Source organism: Panthera leo, chromosome C2 (genome assembly GCF_018350215.1).
Source record: "Panthera leo isolate Ple1 chromosome C2, P.leo_Ple1_pat1.1, whole genome shotgun sequence".
In the NCBI taxonomy this organism is placed as follows: domain Eukaryota; kingdom Metazoa; phylum Chordata; class Mammalia; order Carnivora; family Felidae; genus Panthera; species Panthera leo.
The window spans coordinates 84,542,640-84,564,732 of NC_056687.1; positions in this window are offsets into that span (position 1 = coordinate 84,542,640).

The window sequence follows — 22,093 nt, forward strand, 5'->3', positions numbered from 1 at the left end:
GGATCACCATGTGCTCATAAACTTTTATTAGTATCCCAGTCCTGGATGTCCCAAAATATAAAAATTCCCAATGACAAATACTAAATGTAATCTCATAAATGTACACAGTCCCACCTGCATTCTCTCTCATTATCATTGCCATCTTCATAACTGCCACTGTTCCTTGAATTTATTGGGTGCTTCATATTCTTGAAGCTATTTTCATAGTCACAAACTCAATTCTTCTCAAGAACCTCGTGCATTTGACAGATAATATGAGGATTTTACAGATACGGAAACAGATACAGAGAAACTCTGTCATCCACTCCGGGTGGCCCAGTTTGGAACAGGATCCAAGTGTCTAGGTCAGTGCCCATCGGGAGTGATCTCCACCCGCTGTCAGTTTAAAGATACAAAGGCAAGAAACTGGAAATCGTTTCTAGTCATTATTCAGCCATTGGGAATTATTAGTTCTTTGTCTAAAGATGAATAGGGCAAAGGATTCGTGCATCCTCTTGGGATTGGGAAATTTGGTACTTTAGAAATGTGGCAAGTGGCAGACCAGAATACAAAGAGTATAATTCATCTTTTCAGCGCTCCCTTTCTCACCTCCACATTTTTGCTGTTTCTTCAGGTAAAAAATAAAGTAATGGGCAAACCTGCATGGTTGAGGTGAGGCCAAAAGGCGTGTGATCCTCACTGCTTAAACCTGGAAGCAGGACTTCAAAAGCATCTGCTGGAGATGCCTCTTTTCTCTAGGACCTCATCTCCCTCTGAAAAATAAGAACTCGGCTGTACTTACAGGGAGCCTGTCAGGAATCTTCTGCTTTGGCAAACCCGTAGGGACATCACTTCTGTTGCCCAATGCATCTCCTACAGCCTTGACTCCTAATACATTCCTTTTCCTCTACATAGTGAAATGAACTTTATAGTCGGTCAGTTCAATTTGTATTTAATGAAAGAAAACATTTCCCCAAACAGAACCATCAGACAGTTTGAAGGACTGAACAAAATAACTTCATTTTTAAAACAATCATTTCTGTCTACAGTTTTTGTAGAAGTCCAGGGCAGTTAAAAAGGCACGTAAGTACGGCGGATTTGCTAGAATGAAGGAAAGCACAGTTTTTATTCGACTGTGAATGTAACCAGAAATACCTACAATGTACCTCCCACACTGGTTGTCCAGCTCCCACCTGGATGCCTTTTGGGGGCTTTCCCTTTTGATGGGAGCCTGAGGCCTCTTTGGGCCTGGCCTGGAGTAAGCCTAAATGAATGATCACCTTACAGATAACCAATAGTGAGCCATCAATGATGATTGATGCTTCCGTGTTGCCTGGAGCCTCTGCACCTGATGCTATTTGAAACTCCTGCAGGAAATGCTGGGCATCCTACTCCAGGGTGTCCTTGGGGCCAATGGCAAATTCCTCTTGTTCACTCAAAGGGCACATTTCCTGTTTTGGGTGGTCTGCCCTATGCCCAGATTTGAAAATGTTTAAAGGGAGAATAAAGATCGCATCTTAAATTCACAAGCAAAATACAATTGGTCGGACTCGTGTTGAGAGCGTAATGTGGAAACAGCAAGATTTGTTATTTACTGTGAGCATTTGGTGACAAGCAGGCCTGATGGGGGACTAAGAGCACCTCCCTTCCGTTTCTGAAGCAGCCAGTTCCAACCAGCTGTTTAGGCCTGTTTCTGACTAAGTGAGTCGTTCCTTTTAGATCCTGTTTTCAAGGCGGTTTCTGAGGGTAGACGGAGGACATTTTTTTCTCTGCTTGTCCATGTGTCTGTACAATCATTGGCCTCTCAGAGACTCCAGGTTGGAGGTCTTCATAAGACTGGCTGCGCCAGCCCAGATGCAAAGTACACACCCCAACTGGCTTGTAAAAGCCGTACATCTAATCACATAATGCCTCTATAATGTGGTTTTTTAAATTAAGCGACCCACAGGATATTAATCTGGTGGTAACAAGTCCCAAGGGATGCAGCACTGGCAAACACTTCAAGAGCAGCTAGTACTACTATTAAATGTGATGTTCATTTCATCTGAACATATGGAAATAAAAACAAGTCATGGGAAAACTTCAGTGCTCTGTACATACTATATTGTTCGTAAACCTGTCATAAATAAGTGCCTCTTAAAAAGAAACCAATTAATAAATGTGCGTTGAATTACAAAGTTTAAAGATTCCATAATATGGGACCTCTGTCCCCGCCCCCTCCACCCGGATTCCCACTCCTGCCAGGGCCCCCTTGTTATTCAAGCTGTTATAACATTTTCCACTGTGTGGCACATCTCAGTTTTGTTGTTGTTGATTGAGTTATTCGGTTGGTCCGGCTGCTGAAAAAAAAAATGAGGAAAAAATCTGTAAGCTATAAAACGCATCTTCTTTCTTCCTTTGTCTGTGTATTAGAGTCTGGCTTGGCACGAGGGCCCCACCCCAAACCTCCCACCAAGAGCATGTCATATTTCTATATGTTCGTGCATGTTCAGCTCTACCTCTTTTGAAATGATGCCCCAAACCAAGTGATGTTTACATAAGTAAAAGGGAGTTTCACTTTTATGCTGTAATTTCTGCAGGGAGCAGAGGGTTTCCTAGCCATACCTTGTACTTTGTTCATGGGTGAACTTCTATTTTTCTAACGTGATGGTTTTATCCAGCTTTGACAACAGATTTCTTTAGGAGATTACACACCTGGAATTAACTTTTTCTGCCAAGAATTACAGTGCACCTGGAAGTACTAAATCATTTTTATCTACGTTTTAGAAGCTTTTCATAATGAAATTGCATATCTTGAACTTGACCTAACTCTTGAGTCAAGGCTCAAGGGCAAGAGTTGGATAGGGATGTATAAACTCGTGTTATGAGGTCAATATATCCAGGGTGTGTTTACTTCTCACCAACCAAACACTCACTACCTGAACACCATCTCCCTGAGTGTCTTACTTCTTAAATGACTCTGCTTACCGCATAACATATGGAAATGTGAGTATGGACTTTCAGCAGATTGTTTGCTGTGTTTACACCAGTTCTAACACTAGTCTCCATTAATGTTTGATATAGTCCCCAACAGGTTTAAGCAGATGTCAGACACCATATCTATTGCATATGTGTTGAGCATGATATACATAGGGCAAATGATGAAGAAGTGTGTTTTAGCGACTTCTTTCCTAAAGACAACTGTGCTACCTAGATTACGTATTTGGAGAATGCAACATACTTTCTGTAAGTAAGAATGCCAAAATATAACATCTGTTAATTAAAAAAAAAAATCATGCAGGGAGTTTATTAAAGTCCGGCCATGTCATCAGTTTGAGACCTATGACATTTTTTTTTTTTTTTTTTTTTGTCTGCTGTAGAACTGTTGATAAGCTCTCGTGAGGGCCAACTGCAATTTGAGACTCAGCATTATAAGTTGGAAAATTTTTACGAACTCATGCTGACACATCAGAAAGAGAATACAGTGTGAGTGTTAGAAATTACTTAAATGATTTCTTTGGTTGGGCAGGACAGACGGGGGGCAGAGGGGGACCAGGCAGACAGGTATAGGGAATTTGAAGGAAAAAAGCCCTCCCTTCCAGCTTTGTACTCAGCATTATATCTCTAGTTTTTGCCAGGAAATCCAAATATGCTCTGGTTTTCCTTGACATGAATTCTTATGGGTAGAACAACAAATGCTTTTTATCCTTAGGCATCCTTGCCCTGCTATGTTTGGTTATACCTGAAGTTTGCCAAACTGGTTCTGCTTATTCTTGTCAAACAAGGATAATTTCTTCTCTTGGTTTTCTCTGATATAGTGTCAGCATTTTAAAGGCCAAAAGTTGCCATAGTGACAAATTACATGAGTATAAACATTAATTCTGTTTAGACAAAAACGGTAAGATTAAGAAAAAAATAGAAAAATCATGGATAAACCAACCTATTTGTTTTGATGCATTTTTTAAAAGTCAACATAAGAATGATATTGTAAGTGATGTAAATGATGATTAGTAAAAAAAAAAAAAAAGTCCAGGAAAAACAAAATATAGATACGTTAAAATTATCTGGTCCCAAATTCAAACATAAATCTTTGAACTTCACAAGTTACTCTTCTCTGTAACTGGAGTTTAATTTTATATGAATGTGACTAAATTCTACCCTGGGTATAGGTAAACTCATTATGTCCTTTAAGTAGTTCGAATTTCCTGATAACCAGCAGTCAAACCAAGGAACAAGCAGAATTAGTAGCCGAGTCTAATAAACGACTGGGAAAAATTGTATCTGTCTCTTCCTTCTGGTTCCCACACACTCTGGTTACATCATTACTTAGCCTGTAAACTTGGAGGCCAATTGGGCTCCAGAGCTTGGGTCACGTGACCAAAACATCAAAATGTGTCTGAAACTCTAGCCTAAAGATGGGGTTTCAGGAGGGGCCTCTGGATAGCTGACTCCTCTGCGGCTGCTGTGCAATTTTCGTATTTTATTTCACCTTTGCTTTCAGGCTTAGCTCTTGCTCCCACAGATTGATGGCCGAAGCAAACTTGTTGATGTGGGTTTTTCTGTGCAGGTGCACGGGCAAAATTATTTCCTGTACCACATGTTACACACAGTTATGTAATAGCTTTAAAACAACAACTACAACAACCAGACATTTCCCTATGAATTGGTTTTCATCAGCCAAGAGCATTCCAACCCTTTCCTTTTGTAAAAAATAACTTCTTTTGGTTTGTTTTTGAAATGCGTTTTGCATTTTATTTTATTTTAAAAAATAACTTCATGTCTAAATGCACAAAACTCCAAAGCCAAGTGTATTAGGTTCCCTGGATGCAGTTCCTGACGATGGAGGTGAAATACTGTGCTCCTCCTGAAGGAATGGGCTGTGTAACTCTATCACCTTGCTAAGGTTTCACAGGGCAAGTGTAGTGACGACAACAACTACTTGTTCTCTGCAGACGTAGAAAGGCATTTTTTACATGCACAGGAAGCAACAAAAAGCCCGGTCTTAGGGGACGGGTGAGTGAGTTGACTTGCAAGGAATAAACCAAATAATCCTTAAAGTTGTAGCAACACATACAGAGCCAAAAGCTTGGTCCCTCTGTACACAAACATATTTTGACGTTCAGGTTTACTTTTCGCTTCATTGCTACAATAGGCGCTGTGATCCCCTCTGGCTGAGAATGTTCTGAACTCTCTGGAAGTAAATAAAATCCATCAGGAATTGGAAACCCATTGGAAAACATCCCTGATACGTTGTTATCAGGCATTCAAAGATGCCTCTGGGAGTGGGAGGGGTGGTGGGACGGGGATGATGCAGTGGAAGGAGGATACTCAGATGAAAATGAATTTTGTCAAAAACCAAACCCAACAAAACAAATCTCTCTTAAGCCATTCTTCTTGGATCAAAGGACTCCGTGGAAAATATGTTACATGGTTTATACAACAAACATAGTATCTCCTCATTACTATGCTAGATGGTAGAGATACAAAGAAGGTGATGGGGAAAGGGTAATAGTGGTATCAGCTAGAATTTATGAAAGGCCCACCAGCAACTACACTGTCTAGGTGCCCTACTACATTCATCCTGATCCTTACCTTAGTCCAGAAAGGTAATTGCTATTACCCCAACCCATCCTCTACAGAGGAGAAACTGAGGCTCAGAAAACTTAAATGATTTCCTCAAGATTGTGTAGCTAATGTGTAGTGGTCTATAGAGAGAGGATTCCAGTCTACATCTGATTTAATCTGAGACCTTTGTCCTCAACCCTATCCCACACTGCTCCTCTGTACAATTCTTTCTTTGTCCTCACGGGGCTTTTAATCTCGTGGTGAATTAAAAAAAACAGCCGAAGAAATCATTGAAATTGCACGCGTTAGAACACTGATGCAGCAAAACGCTTGAGGAAAGTGAAAGTTCCACGGAAGAAACGATTCAGGTCAGAACAGTGCTCAGGAGCCCTGTATCAGTGATGGCAGAGCAGGGAGGAGTGTGGGTGGTAGATGAATGCTTAGTTACCTTTTCCCCTGCAGGTAATCCCTCCAAAATAACCGATAACTACTTTTATCCCGCAGAACTATCACTGAAAGTGCTGTGTAAGACAGAGTGAACTTCTGTCCTCCCCCCCTCCCCGGGTGCCTGCCAAATAAAGCCACTAGGTGCTCACATATTTTCCAGTACAAGTGCTTCATTATTAATTCATGGTCCAGGTCCTCGGTACATGCTGCTACTAATATTAGGTTTCAGCAGAGAATAATGAACAGGAGCACTGGACTGGATGTCTTAACATTTTTTAAACAATGTTTGCAGTGCTAAATTCTATTTCTAGCTTAATTGGGGTCTTTACATAAACAAGAGGAGGGCTCTATAGTGTTGGGGAGGCATAATTTTCCCAAAGCTTAGCAACAGAAAAGGTAAGAGTCAGCATGATTAAGACCCAGTGGAAAGTTGGTACAGATAGGGATTTTCTCTCTTAGCATCTAGCTCTCATCAGACAAGAAAAAGAGAGGCCTCCTGAATTAGAACTCCACCTAGAAAGCCTGGACCAGCTCCTTGCTTTGAAACTGCACCCCATCAAGAAAGGGGGGAAGTGAGTTTGTTCTGGTGGGGAAATGGTCCCCTCAAGGGCCAGAGTCCGGCCCACTTACCCATTAGGCACAGTGCCTTATAGGGCCTATGGTCCTGACACATAAATGTTTTTATTTTAATGTTGTTTAAAACAAGAAAAAAATGAACATAATAATAATGAATATATAATAATGAGTCCAGCCTGGTTCATATTCATCTTTACACCAGCACAGTTGTAAAGTATAACTTTACAGTTATAAAGTTATTCTTTAAAGAATAACTTTTAGTTATTCTCATGGAGGAAGGGAGCCATGATGGTGCAATGCTGAGGCTCATGAAAATCCTCATGTGGTCCTGCCCCAGCGAGGTCACTTACCAAATGGTGCTGTGCGGGGTGCTAAACAAGTCAAATTATTTCATGAGACAACCTGTTCTTCCTTAGTATTGTTTTCTCACTGTAGATCTTACTGAGAGTGAGTCTTTGAGGGAAAAATAACTATATGGGCTAACAAGAACATTAATATCACATTTCCTCTGGGTTCCCAATAGTGGCCTGCTGGTTAATTCCCATGGAATTAACATTGGATGCATTTAATTGAAACCGATGTAAAGAAAAGACACTTTGATTTATTTACTCATTATTTATTTAAGTGTTTATTAAGTACAACTATAGTACTATTATTTATTTATTTAGTGCCAGCTATGTGCTGGGCACTGACTAGGTGTTCAAGATATAATGAGAAATAAGGTAGGCACTGTCTCTGAACTCAAAGAGCTTCTGATAAGTGCAATGAGACAAAACACAAAAATGACATTTTTAAGGGGTTTGGGGCTGGTAAAAATGAGTTGGAGGAAATCCCAGATTCCTAATTTCCATTTTAAAAATGTATCATGCTTCTAATTAAAAGATTTTCTTCTGTGGTATTGAGACACAAGCTAAGGGAGTCATAAATACATGAAATGGAGATATAGCATTGTATTTGGTAGTTATGATTCTTGACCTACTTAAAAATAAAGGGTATTTAATTAAAATTATAAGGATGTTTAATGGGAGGTGCTATAGCTCATCTGATAGGGTGACTGGCTAGCCAAGCATGAGAAATTGGTGAGTGTTGTTTCTGTGAAGGAGCTAAAGTCAGTGCTTGGGTAATTTTCTCCTTGATGTAGTTGGGTCTTCTAGGATCCATGTTTAATTTTGAGGTTCAACTGATAGAAGAGTATGTTTTAATAAATCACTGGGTTTTAAGTAAGCGCCAAGCTCTATTTGTTTAGTGTCTTATAACGAGACTTCAGGCGCTATGTGGATCTTGCCTGGTCCGTTCCAGTAACAGATATTTATTGGGTCCCTTCTATATATAAGGCTCTGTGCTACTTGTTTGGTTTCAGAGAGGAGCAAAACTAGACTACTTCCCTGCCCTCACAGAGTTTACATTCTAGTTGGAGAGAGGTAATAAGAATTTAAATAATGGACAAGGTAATTGCAGGTTTCTATAGTACCATTCCAGTGAATATCTTTTATTTGGGCTTTCTGGTAACAGCAACCCAGTTTTGCATGGCATGTGGTCTTGGTAGACCATCAGTCAAGGGATCTTGTCTATCCCTAACCACACAGTGCCCAGGTTCAACCAATTAGAATCTCCTTCCTCAAGATTTGAGGGGCTGGGTGTTGATCCCATGGGCATGTGGCCAGGTTCTGAAGAAGGCCACTGCTGATATCATGGAATAGTCATGGACAACCATAAGGGGCTGGACCTGTCATTTAAGGCTAACTTGCTTTAGTTTGCCATTGCTATGACTATTCAACTATATTGACCTTAAATTCCTAGTGCACCCCTTTGGAAATCAATAGGGATCATTATGAAGGAGAATTTAAGCATAGACCATATGATGATTGGATCAGCACGGTATAATGGAAGAGAGCTTGGGAGTTGCACAGATTTGGGTCCCAAATAAAGCTTTGTCCCTGGATAGCTGTGTAACGCATGTAACACCAGTTCCATGGGGTCTGAGGGAATTTTACATCTAGGTTGCCTAGCGTAGTGCACATGCCCAGAAATGTCAGCTCTTCTCCCTTACCTATTTACTCTGCCCCCACACCCCTGTCCCATACCATATTCATAATTCCTATATTGCCAGATTGGTGGGAAACTTAAAATGTGCAGTAACAACTCTGGGGGATGTAGGAAATAGAATTGGAAGGCTGTCTAATGAAACCTCAGCCTCCTCCCCTCTTCAGATATTGTGGGCTTGGAGTCAAGGGTGGACTGGAAACTCGGCAACCGGCTATGTCTGTGTCTCGTGAACTCTGCCTGGCATGAACACTTCTGTTTCAGCACATCTGTGATTGCCATATCACCGGCATTTGCAGAATGGAGGATTAATTTTATTGTGCAGTGGATCAGCAGATCTGGTGACATAATATTGCACTACGAAGAAGGATTACTCACCAGTTTCTGGATGCTACATTTTTAGAAACTAACTCCACTTAAGGATAAGTGTTGGATCTAACAACTTCCCCCTTTTCCTCACTCCCACTCTCCAATCACCCAACCAACAAATATCACTTAATGCAAAAACCAGCTCTCTTGGGACCAGATGGATACAATTTTTCTTCAGGATAAAACTCTGGATGTTCCCCCCAAGTCAAGGTTTTGTTATACTTCTTCAGTTATTAAAAACAGATGTGTCGTGTTTATAATGATGGCGCTGAGCACTTTTTTTCTCCTCTGGGTTTATGGAAAGCAATTTGCGTAGGGTAAAATAATATAGCATTTGTGAGTCATTTTGGGGAAAAAAAGTAGGGAAATTATACAGTGTACAAGTCAGATAGGGTTTGGTCATAAAGAAATACGGCCATATCCCAAGGCAAACAAAGGGGAGACCTTGTTTTTATTCTTGTCAGAGACCCACTCAGGGCCTTGACTATCACCTTTTCACCTACGACCTTCATTTACAGAAAAGGTGACTTGGAGCTGGGCTCTAGCATTTGGCAGAGCAAAGCTGAATGCTGCATCCTGTAATTTCCTTACCTGCCGCCAAGCCAATACAATTGCCCTTACCTGGTGTCTTTTTCGATGTACCTTGTTTCGTGCTCACATAGGCTATCACAGAGGCTTGTTGTTTTCCCAGGCAGCATGCCTTAAAAATTATTTCTTCCTTTCTCGATAGCCTCATCTTTGTCCATTCTTCTGTCATTCCTACTTGCAGATGGCTAACCGTTGTTGGGCCCCTGTGTCAATTGGCTGGCTGTGGGGTGTGGAGTGAGTAAAGCCCTGTGGGTAAGGTGAAAATGAAGTGTCTGTGTGTACTGGCAGAGGGACTCCTCTATGGAGTGCTTATTACATGCCAGGCAACGCTCTAAGTTACTTTGCAGAGTTTGTTATGTTTCATTTTCACAGCATCCGTATGAGGTAGAGTTTAGACAGACCTGCACTTATATCTTGCTATACCATTTATTTCTAGAAATATATAAGCTGATAGGTAGGCAGTATCCATATTTGTGTGGCTAATTTCTGTATTCTATATGTGTATGGTTCCAAAAACTGCTTTATCTGTTATATAGCCTGGGAAGGTTTTTAAAAAATGATTTTTAAAAAGTATTCTCTCGGTTTTCTTTATATTTGACGCTCTCATGACCAAAGTGGATATATGCCATGTTCATTTTTTTTTTAACAGCACAAGTACCAAAAAATGATCAAACGTATACAAACTGCTCTCATTTAGTCTATGCAAGCAGCAGACAGTAAAATATAATGGTCTACTTATTCTGCTGTGATTGACAGCCAAACCTTAGAGCAATTTGCACTCTGATCAGATAGCAAGGTTTCTCCCATAACCTTGAGGTCCAAATCTCACTGCCCTTTATTGTGAAATTATCTGCCCTCTGACCTTTTGGAGAGATGGAGTCCCACATCTTCTCAGTCTTCCCTGGGTCCTCCGCTGATGTGTACAGCAAACGACTGATTGTCTCTATTATGTGACCTTGGCAGACACATAGAAATACCTAACTCATTTTAGCAAAACTTATCCTAATTGGAACTATAATCAAAGGTTACTGGAATGCTCCAGAAACTTACCTGGAGACCTGGATTTGGTGTCTTTTGAAGTTTTGGTAAAATAAGTGGTATCTTCTTTGTGCTTGTATTTTCTTTCCTTCCAAAGGGGGAATGAAGAAGGGAAAAAAAAATTGAAAGGAAAGCTAACGCATCTCTTCTTGCACAGTCTTCCCTTCTCTCTTTCTCTGTAGCAGAAAGTGACATGGGGCTGCTGGGCTGGTTCAGGGGGTTATTCACATAAAGTCCTTATCACCTGAGCTATTTAATGTGTAATGGAAAAGTGCAGCTGAAAACATCCCAGAGGAAATGTTCTCTCCTAGGGCAGCCAGGGGCCTTTTCATCTTCACCTGAAGGCAGACCTCACCCAATTTAATGCATCATTTAGTTTGGCATCAGTGAAAAAAGCCTCCCCAGGCCTGCTCACAATGACCCTGGGGCTCCACGAAAAGACTGAGCAGGAGGGTTACTGGTTCTCACTTCTCCATTCAAAACCCCTTCTTCAGGGAAACTGCAAAAGTGGACATGGAGCCAAATGAGGAGGTTGAGGAGTGCAAACAATGACAGAGAAGTGCTTTCTCTAAAGCTTCCCGTATCACCCAGGAGATAGGAGGAGCCCTGGGTGTATTCACAGATGTGTGGGAAGAAAGGAAGGGAGGAGGGAAGAGTTACCGAGAACGCACTATGTCAAGGCACTGTACCAGTCCTGTGGCATTACTGTGGCTAATCTTCACGATGCCATTTATGTTTATATTAGTCAAACTCTATTTTGCAGATTGGCAAACAGATAGTCCCAGGGGCTGGGTAATTTCTCTAAGGATGCAGAAGACAGGGGCAGAGGTGGGATTTGAACCTAGGTCATCTGTCCCACCCGTCTTTCCCCTTTCCCCTTTTGGTCTGCTCTGGGATCCAGTGTTGCCTCCAGGATCTCCAACTAAAATCAGCCTAGAGTCCAGTCTGTTGGAGGCTGCGGTGGTCTCCCAGCTGGGGAGAACTCGAGGCAAGGCCAGTTAACAGCCTGCCTTCAGAGCTGTTCAGGAGAGAAGCCCCTTGACCCACCAGGAGGAAAGTACAACTGTAGAGTGGCTGCGGAGGGGCGCTTACGCCTCCATGCCCCTCTCTTGGGACATATGCCTGCCACAGTATTGGACCCACGATTCACTGTGAGTCAACAACCCATTACTAATTTCTTCATTCTTTCTAAATCTGAAAAAAAAAAAAATCTTTGGAAGGGAGACTTCTGATTGCTTATTCTACTAAGCTGTACCTTCCGTCTCTGTCTCCTACAACTGTGTGCTGAGACTATTATAATTTTAAATTTTAATTTGATGGTTCTGGGCACTAGTCATGTTTTATCTTGCTTAGAGTAAATCGCTATGGAATTTCAGGCAGTCATTTGATTGGTCTACCATGATTTGAAAGAAGAGTTGTGTCTCTTTTCAATGGATAATCCTGTTTAATATCTGTGTGATTCACTACAACAAGATGCAGTTTAATGTTATCTGCCAATATTGTGTATAAGATGCGTGTGCCAAAATATTTCTTGCCTACTGTTATACAGTTTTGAATACAATGTTTGAAAGTTCTTTTGTGTTTTATCATTTAAGCAAAATATTGACAGAACAGGCTATCTTTTAAGAAGATTGGATAGTTTCAATGTGTGTAAGAGATACTTGCAGAGAAATTCAGTGTAACTGGGTTGGTTATAGTAATGGTATTTTAATATCAAGGTAAGTAAGACTCTTTCTTATTAAACCTTCTATAATAATTCTTGAAATGATAACATCCTTTGTCATTTAAATGAGTAGTTTAAGAATTATGAGTTACTGGACCTGCTCAAATGCTAATTCCACCATTATTAAGCTGTATGTTCTTGGATATATTACATATGCTCTCTAGGCTTCTCATCTATGAAATGGAATAATAACATCTGAGAGTTTGTTCATAAAGGTAAGGATCAAGTGAAGTAACTTGTGTACGTACCTGGTACATGACAGATACTTATTAGATGGAATTTATTATTATCAGTCCTAGAGAGCCATGCTTATTTTTTAGTGCTTTGACTGACTGGAATTTGGTAATATTCTCAATTGAAAACTCTCAAAACCACAAAAGGGTAAATAATAATAATATACAAATATTTTTTAACATGGAGATGTTTGGAAATGGAAACAGCTTTCCTCTTAATTTGACCATTCTAATAGAAATGGGACTACGTGAAAATAGGTATCTTTATGGGGGGGACTGGTGGCTCGGTTGAGTGGCCAACTCTTTTTTTTTTTTTTTTAAGGTTTATTTATTTTTGAGAGACAGAAACAGAGCACAAGCAGGAGAGGGGCAGAGAAAGAAGGAGAAGCAGGCTCCAGGCTCTGAGTTGTCAGCACAGGGTCTGATGCGGGGCTCAAACTCACAAACCGTGAGATCATGAGCTGAGCCGAAGTCGGACGCTTAGCCAACTGAGCCACCCAGGTGCCCCTTGAGTGGGCAACTCTTGATTTTGGCTAAGGTCATGACCCCAGGGTCATGGAGTCAAGCCCCTGCATGGGGTTCCATGCTAATCATGGAGTCTGCTTAAGATTCTTTCTCTGTCTCGGGGCGTCTGGGTGGCTCAATAGGTTGAGCGTCCAACTTCGGCTTGGGTCATGATCTCGCAGTTGACGAGTTCGAGCCCCACGTTGGGCTCTGTGCTGACAGCTCAGAGCCTGGAGCCTGCTTCTGATTCTGTGTCTCCCTCTCTCTCTGCCTCTCCCCCGCTCATGCTGTCTCTCTCTGTCTCAAAAATAAACATTAAAAAAATTTTTTTAAAATATTCTCTGTCTGTCTCTCTGTCTCTCTGCCCTTTGGCCCCACTTGTGCTCTTTCTCTAAAAAAATAAAAATAAAAAAAATCTTTACATACAGAAAATTTCTTATATACAATGCAGATATTATGACAGATGTCAGTATTGGTATTAAGATATGCTTCATGTTTGCATTAGTAATAAGCTATGGTTTCTTTTTAATGTTTATATTTGAGAGAGAGAGAGAGACAGACAGAGAGAGGGAGAGAGAGTGGGGAGAGAGGTAGAAAGAGAAGGGGACACAGAACCCAAAGCAGGCTCCAGGCCCTGAGCTGTCAGTATAGAGCCTGACATGGGGCTTGAACTCACGAACTGTGAGATCGTGACCTGAGACAAAGTCCGAGGCTTAACAGACTGAGCCAGCCAGACACACCAGTCATAAGCTGTGATTAATTAAAGCAAGTAAATGCACAGCAGTATAATTTCCTATCACTTATGTTTAAAGAACTCTCTTTCTAAAACTTACTCCAGACATAACATGGTGAATACAGTTGGTTTTACAGGATAAAGCTATGCAATATGACAAGTATTTCATAAAGGAAATTATTTTTATCTTAAGGGGGGGGAATTAAATAGCTACATACAAAACAGCACATTATAGCCCATTAGAAGTTAGTTTTATATGAATTTTATTTAAGCTTTTTTGAGGTGTATTTACATTTTCAATTCCTATTGTGTCTTTAGCTAATGAGTTCTTTGAGGAGTTACCTAGTGAGTTGGATAAAACACAGTTTCATGTTCAAATGCTCACTTACTTGGTAAGTACTAAGACTTCTTGAGTACAGTTTTTTCTTCAGTCAGTATGGATGGTCAGAGGTGCCTCCCTAGCAATACCAAGTTCATAGGGAGTTTGTGAAAGTCAAATGAGATTGTGGATATCAAAGAGTTCTGTGGCCAGAGCACTATACAGATGTAAGCAAATTACTTAAGTTGCTGTCTTCTGGGTAACATAAATTTCTTCATTATGGGGTTCTAATTGTTGTGCCCTAGATATTTTTCCTTCAAAGGTTATTCACTAGAATTTGGTGGACAACTATGTAACAAAGACTTCATGTGTCAGAATTTCTTTAATGGGTATGATGAAAAATAAAACATCAAAAGAGAGCAATTTTGTCTGTGTATTGTCTCTAGACATTTTCTGTGACTTTTTGTCATTGACGATGAATTTTTTTAATATATTCACTTTTTCCCCCAAAAGCTTTTAATTACTGCTTATATTAAGGAGACATAGGAAAAGAGGACAACTTGCATCATTTTCAGCATATTGCAATACATTACCTATTTTACCTTCATTTCTTCTGAGAAAATTAATAATATATAATTATAAATTATAATATATAAAATCATGAAATTAATAATATAAAATTATAATATAATATATTATATAAGTGGAGTCCACTTATATAATACATATGTACAGTTCCCAACAGTGACCTTCTCCACCCCCGAATCATAAAAAAACCCCACAAATTACCAGATTTACCTACTTTTTCTTATTGAAGTAATTGAAGTCTCCCTCAATTCCTGTTCACAAGTATGATTGATTGTAAATCTGCCTCCTAACTATTTGCCTTAATGTTTTTGAACATCAATAGATCTCTTTGCCAGTAGAGATCAGAACAATCAAAATAGGAAATAATTTGAGAGTTAGGCAGAGGGAAGGCTTTTCTAGGAACAGATGTCTTCAGGAGTGGAAATTTAGTCTCAAAAGGAATTCAAAGTACCAAATTAGGTAGGGAATGGCATAAGCACTGACTTCCCTTCCTGAACCATCTTTCTGGTTCCAGTTTTCTCTTTAGTTCTCTGTACTAAATATATCATAGTTCATATTACTGACTTCCTGAAGTAAACTGATATTTGGCATAATGGAAAAGACATAATATCTAAAAGCACTAGGACCTTTTAAAACCAATCTTCTCAAGAAAAGATGATTATGCTTTATGAGAGGAAATATTTTTACCATTAGCCTTATTTCTCTAACAATTTTCTGGCCAAGAAGAAAGCAATAAATACCTACTCATGCTCAACTAATCTCAAATAACTTTTTAACAATCCATTTGTTTTGAAGTGCCAAATGCATATTCAGGATGTTACCTCCCTGCCATTTCTTTATCACTTTTGTTGGATTTACTGGTTCAAAAGTAATGTGTCTTGCAGAATTAACCTTAATCACGTGGATTGCGATCAATAGTAAAATACAATATTACATGGTGTCAACTGAAACATTTTATCACATTTAATTGTACAGATCAGATTTGGGAGGTTATGAAATATGAACAATTCACACAAGAACAATGAATGCTAATTACTGAAGATGCCTGTAAGATACATTTTATCTGTTAATGCCCATTTATTTTCCCGAAGGATGTTATGGTCTGCCATTGACTCTTCAGCATTGTCCATATTATCAGGATCAAGAAGAATATGAGTTGTTTCAAGAAAATTTGAGCTGGAAAACCTGCAATGTGCAAATAATTATAATTATATTTAACAAAATATATTTTGTTATATTTTGTTATATATTATTTTTTGACTAGCTGTGATGATCAAAATCTGTCATCGGAGCTTTTGAGTGGCAAGGAGATTATTAACTTCATGCAATCAGGTTCTTCCTCTTCAGACAGTATTCTTCAACTATATTAGGGTTCTTTAGAGAAACAAACTTGTTAGAATATATAGAGATATATTTAAGAGCTTTCTTGTAAGAATTGGTCAGGAGCTCTCATGTCCCAGCCCGAGAAGAGAGAAAGAATTTGTCCTTTGCCTTTTTGTTCCATCTAGGCCCCAGTGGATTGGATAATATTTTCCCACATTGGGGAGGGCAACTCTCTCTACTCAATGTTAATCTCTTCCAGAAACACCCTAATAGACATACTCAAAAATAATGTTTTATCAGCTATCTGGTTATCCATCCCCTAGCCCAAGTCAAGTTGACACATAAAATTAACCATCACACCAACCTAATGACCGCATTGGTTCAGTAACTAAGCATACTTTCCATAAGTAAAAATAAAATAAAAGTTGTTTGTCTCCCTCTTTCTTCTTTCCTTCCTCCTTTTTCCTTCCCTCTCACTGTCTTACATTTATTTTTTTCCTTTCTTTTGTTTTTCATATCCAATTCTGTTCACCTATAAAATGAAAATGGACTTGCTAGCCTAATGTAATCAAATGTTATAAATAATTATAACCAAAAAATTGAAGTTCTATTATCTTAAATAACAGTTCAGGTCTAAAATAAATATGAAGGTAGATTTAAAGAAAATCTATAAACTCTCTTTTTCTTTACTACTGTCGTAGGTAGGATAATGCCTTCTATCCTACTCCCAAGGATGTCCATATCCTAATCTCTGGAACCTATGAATACAGCAAAGGAGAATTAAGAGTGCAGGTAGAATTAGGGTTGTTAATTTGGTAGTTTTAGCACAGGGAAATCTGCAAAATCTGGGTAGGCCCAATATAACCACAAAGGTCTTTCAAAGTAGAAGAAGGAGATTGAAGAGGAGGTCAGAGTGATGTAATATAAAAAGAACTCAACATGCCATTGCTGGCTTTGAAGATGGAGGAAGGGGACTATGAGCCAAGGAATGTGGGAAGCTTTTAGAAGCTGGAAAATGTTAGGAAGTAGATTCTTCCCTATAGCCTACAGAAGAGAATTCAGCCCTGCTCACACCTTGATTTTAGCCCAATGACATGTGTTGAACTTTCAACCTACAGGACACGTAAGATAATACATTTGTTTTGCTGTAAGCTACTAAGTTTGTGGTAATTTGCAGGAGGAACAGAAAACAAACACAAATCTGCTCTCTTTTCTATAATAATTTCTCTTTATTATTAATTTCTGAATTATTATTAATTCTTCTGAGGAAGAATTTGCAAAGGAGTATATTTTGGTTTATGGTAGGAGGAGGGTAGAATGAGTCAAAACTGATGTTTTCTGTTGCTCTTGAAACTGATGTGTTTGTAGAATAAAAGCTTTTATTGTTAATCTGAATCACTTTCTATCTTATTTGCAAGCCCTATGTTGACTCTCACTGATTTTCTTCTTAGCTTGAGTTACCCAGGAGACCAGAGCCTGAGAAAAAAATTTGCAGTTAGGTACTTTACTTGGGAAGTGATCCCAGGAGTCAACAATTGGAAGCACTTGTCCATTGGCTCCCATCTCCTATTGGTTGAGTGTTGCTTCAGGGAGTTTAACTCTCCAGCACTTGGGCAATGCAAGCATATGTGCCCAGTAAATACCTGTAGGTGTCCCACTCCTTTAATATCAGAAAAATACAATGGCAAGTCAAAGACATGCTTGAGGCAAGATGTGGTCAATATCGGAACTCTTCACCCCTTTGCTATGTGACTGTCACCACAGCCACAATTGCAAATGGAATCAGAAGATCAAGAGGAAGTGAAACAGGGCACAAAGAGCATCTGATCCAGTCTAACCCCTAATTGCACCACATATTAAGACCAATTTGCCATTGAATCTTCAAAGTGCTCCTTTCTTTGCTGGCTAGGTCACTGGGAAGAGGAGCCCAAGGTAACACATATCAGTCATAGCTTCCAGGCTAATGGAACTCCTACTGTTTCTGTTAGTGGAAGCAGTGGTACCAGGACCTCTAATCCTGTCAAACCTAAAGATGTGGGGACAGGAAGCATACATTCTGTATGTAGACCATTGTGAATGATAGTGAGAGGGGGCAAATCTTACTCCTACCCTTTGATGTCTAGACCTGTTTATTCTAGCTTTTGGGGGCACAGCACAGCTGTTTGTTTAGCTCCTATATTTGATTTTAGTGGGCAGTGTGCCAACTCCGTATAGGCCTTTGTCTCGAGTTAGCGCCACAGTTGAGCCTTTAGTAAGCAAGCAATTCCATTGTTCCAGTAGGCTGGCTGCTACCAGGTGATGTACTATGTGATAGAAATAATGGATCCCTCAGTCATACATCAGTTGTTGCACACCCTTCCCTGTAAAATGGGTCTCTTGATTTGAAGTGATATTATATGGGAATCCTATGACAGTAAATCAAGCATTCTATATGCCTTTGAATAGTGGTGCTGACAGAGACATGGCAGACAAGAAAATTAAAGCCATTTGGGAGTAAGTATTAATTGCAGTAATGATGAATCATTGCCTTCTCCAGGGTGAAAGGGGTCTGATATAATCAACCTGACATTAAGTGTCTGGATGATCTCAAGCTCTGCTGCTTTATCAAGGGCTTTGTCTCAGGTTGTTAACACTTTGACAGGCTGAGTGTTCAGTAGCAGCAGCTAGTTTGGCCTTGGTGAGTGGGGACTCATACCATACCACTGGGAACACGCATAGCCTCTATTCCTGCCACCATGGTGATTCTATTCTTGACCCTATTGTGCAAGCATGGGGGTGGTAGAGGAGGGAGACTGGCTGAGGTTGAGTCACAGGATGAGTCAGCCTCATTGTTGAGTGTCTCCCCTGACTTGGATGCTCTCTGGTGGGCAGTAGCATGAGATTTGTTTCCACTTTGTACCCACTTCAGTGGGTCCATTGTGTGCTTCTTCCCTAGACTTTTTTTTTCTCTTTAATCTTCCAAACTTGCTCCTTCCATGCCCTGAGCAACAAGCCAACCCATTTTCAAATGTGTGTGTGTGTATATATATATATATATATATATATATATATATATATTAGATAGGTATATATGTATATATTTCCTATAATACATATATACATATATATGTATATATAAGGATATAATATATCCTTTTCAAGCTACTTTTCTATTACATAAAAAGTAAAAAAAATCAAAATATTGCTCCCAGCTTTGTCCATTGGAAGGATTGTCCCTCACAAATGACATATATGGCACTCTCAAAGAAGGATTACATTGCAGTAGGAGTCCATTTTCAGTTTATATCAACATATTGCTCTGACTCAGCTATGAACCACGTCTAAGATTTTTCCTCTTCCATCAGCTGGCTTTAGGAATATTTCCCATCCCCTCAACAAGATGTTATGTGTGAATTGAGGTTTAGGCATCAATGCAGCAGAAGTAAGGGGTGTGGGATTCAGAAATCCTGTTCATGGAGCTTTTTTATATTTTCTCACTTTTCTTGGTCTTGATTTTGTACCATTTCCATAGTATGATAGATTGTTGCTGCACTTGTCTGACTCTACAACTTGGTAGATCTAGAAATATCAATTAGTAATGGGCTGCAACACTTAGCCATTTGGTTAGAGATTTAATCTCTGTTGGAGCTTAATAGCAGCTAGGAACTACTTTGCAAAATGTATAGTTTCTGCCATGGAAGATAGTCTCACTCCAAAATCTGAAGTGTCTCTCTACTGTAGCTTTTGTATTGTCATTTCCCATAGGTCTCACACTTGTGTTCACCATAGTTCCACGTATTTACCATGAGTACCCGTAGTGCCATTGAATTCATTGGGTTATATAGTCTGAAGGGTAGGATATCTTGTAATGCAGACTGTATATGCTGCTGAGCCTTCTTTTTGCTCTGGGCTCCCATTAGAAATTGTCAGTCTTCCAAGTTGTCCAACAACTAAATCAGAGTGGTATTCCTAAGAGCAGTATGTGCTACCTCCAAAATTCAAAATGGGTCACTACGCACTATGTCTTTTCCTTAGCCATAGGGTATGCAAGATGCAACAACTTATCCTTTATTTTATTTTATTTCATTTTATTTTATTTATTTATTGTACCATTACAAATTTTTTAGGTTTATTTATTTTGAGAGACAGAGAGAGAGAGAGAAAGAGAGAGAGAGAGAGAGAGAGAGAGAGAGAGAGAGAGAGAGATGGGGAGGGGCAGAGTGAGAGGGACAGAGAGAATCCCAAGCAGACTCTACACTGTCAGCACAGAGCCTGATGCAGGGCTCAAACTCATGAATGGTAAGATGGTGACCTGAGCTGAAATCAAGAGTTGGACACTTAACTGGCTGAGCCAGCCAGGCACTCCATACACCTTGTCCTTTATTTTAAAGGGGATATCCTGACATGCTCCAGATTACTGAACTCCTAAACACTTGTCAGATGCTGTTGGATGTCAAAAGTTTCTCTGAACGTACTTTAAGACTGTAATGTATTTCAACAACTAAACACAAGTAACACCAAAGGCTCAGGTTTAGAACCATAGTCATGATTATCTGCTATGTCACTTATCTATTGCTGCCTAGTAAAACTCATTCCACAATACAGTGGCTTGTGTAATTTATTATAATTATCTCTCATATTTCTGTGGATTGACTGTGCTCAGCTGGATGGTTCTTGCTTGGGGTCTTTCAGGCAGTTGCAGTCAGATGCCAGCTAGAGTCATTGGAAGTCTTAACTGAACTGTATGTCCAAGAGGATTCAAATGTGTGGTAGTGATAGTGACTGTTGGCTAGCACCTACAAACGATTTCTTCACTGGTCTTGAGCTTCCTCACTTTATAGCAGCCTCAAAGAAGTCAGACTTCATAGTAGGTGGCTCAGAGCTCCAAGAGGGCAATGCAGAAGCTATCAGTCTTTTTAAAGATTAGTCCTGGAGCTGGTCCAGGACTCTATCTCTATCCTACTCTATCATGCCTCTGTTACTCAAGTGAGTGATGACTGTCAGCCCAGATTCAGGGGGAGGAAAATAGACTCCCCAACTTTCAGTAGGATGAGTAGCAAAAAATCTCTACCTATCTTTAATTTGCTACACCTGTTCTCAAAAGACAACACCATGTAGGCGACAAGTATGATTTCTGGGTCCACACAAACCAGCAGAAACATTGTTAGAGATAATTCCAAGTGTGGAGTTAAAAGGAGAGTAAAAGTTATGATCTTTGTCCTGAGGAAACTTTACACCTAATTAACCTGGAAGGAAAATAAGTGCTATTTAGAAAAAAAAAAATCTTACTTTATTTGTGCATTCTAGAGGAGGAACAAACATTAGTAATGACACCAGATACTCAGAGGCCACTTGGATTTTAGTTGCTAAGCTTGATAGGACTTTTGGGATGAGAAAGATAAGACTTCCTTGGACAAGCCCAATCAGGAGAAGCTTTCCTAGAATGGCTAAATTTCTCCTCATTAAGAAGTTAGCATTAATTCTGGATTTTGTGTTGGTGGCCAGCAAGCACTAGAAATTCGAAAAGAAGAAGGAAATGGAGAAAAGTGACTTAGGAAAGAAGAACCATTAACATGACAGAAGGGTCAAGGGTCTTGAGTGCCTGAGGAGGTATGCTCCAAATTTGCTTGGAAGACTTACTTGTTAGCAAATAAACAACTTTTAGGTCCCCCTCAATACAGAATTCAATATATACTGTTTATAAAAATTCAAACCCATGGCATTAATACTTTTGCATAAAGAGATCTGTACATGTTTGGCATTTTAAGCATTTGCAATTTGTTTAAGATAATTTGGCTTCTTAGGGTGAATCCCAGATTTATAATTCAAGTTTTACACGTGGAATTGAATAATTGGTTTATAATTAAAATTTTATGTTCAATTTATGACATTTGCATGATTTATTAAACACTTTGGAAGAGTTTATTAAGCCAGAAAATATATTTAAAGGAAAAGGGAATATATTGAATTTATAAATATAGTTAAGAATATTTTAAGGCATTTAATTAAATCTGTAAATGGACGAATTAATCTAAGGACTTTAAAAATGTTTGCTGAAATGTGTTAGGCTTGTAAGGTTTGTGGGGTAAATTCAAAAACTTAAGGAA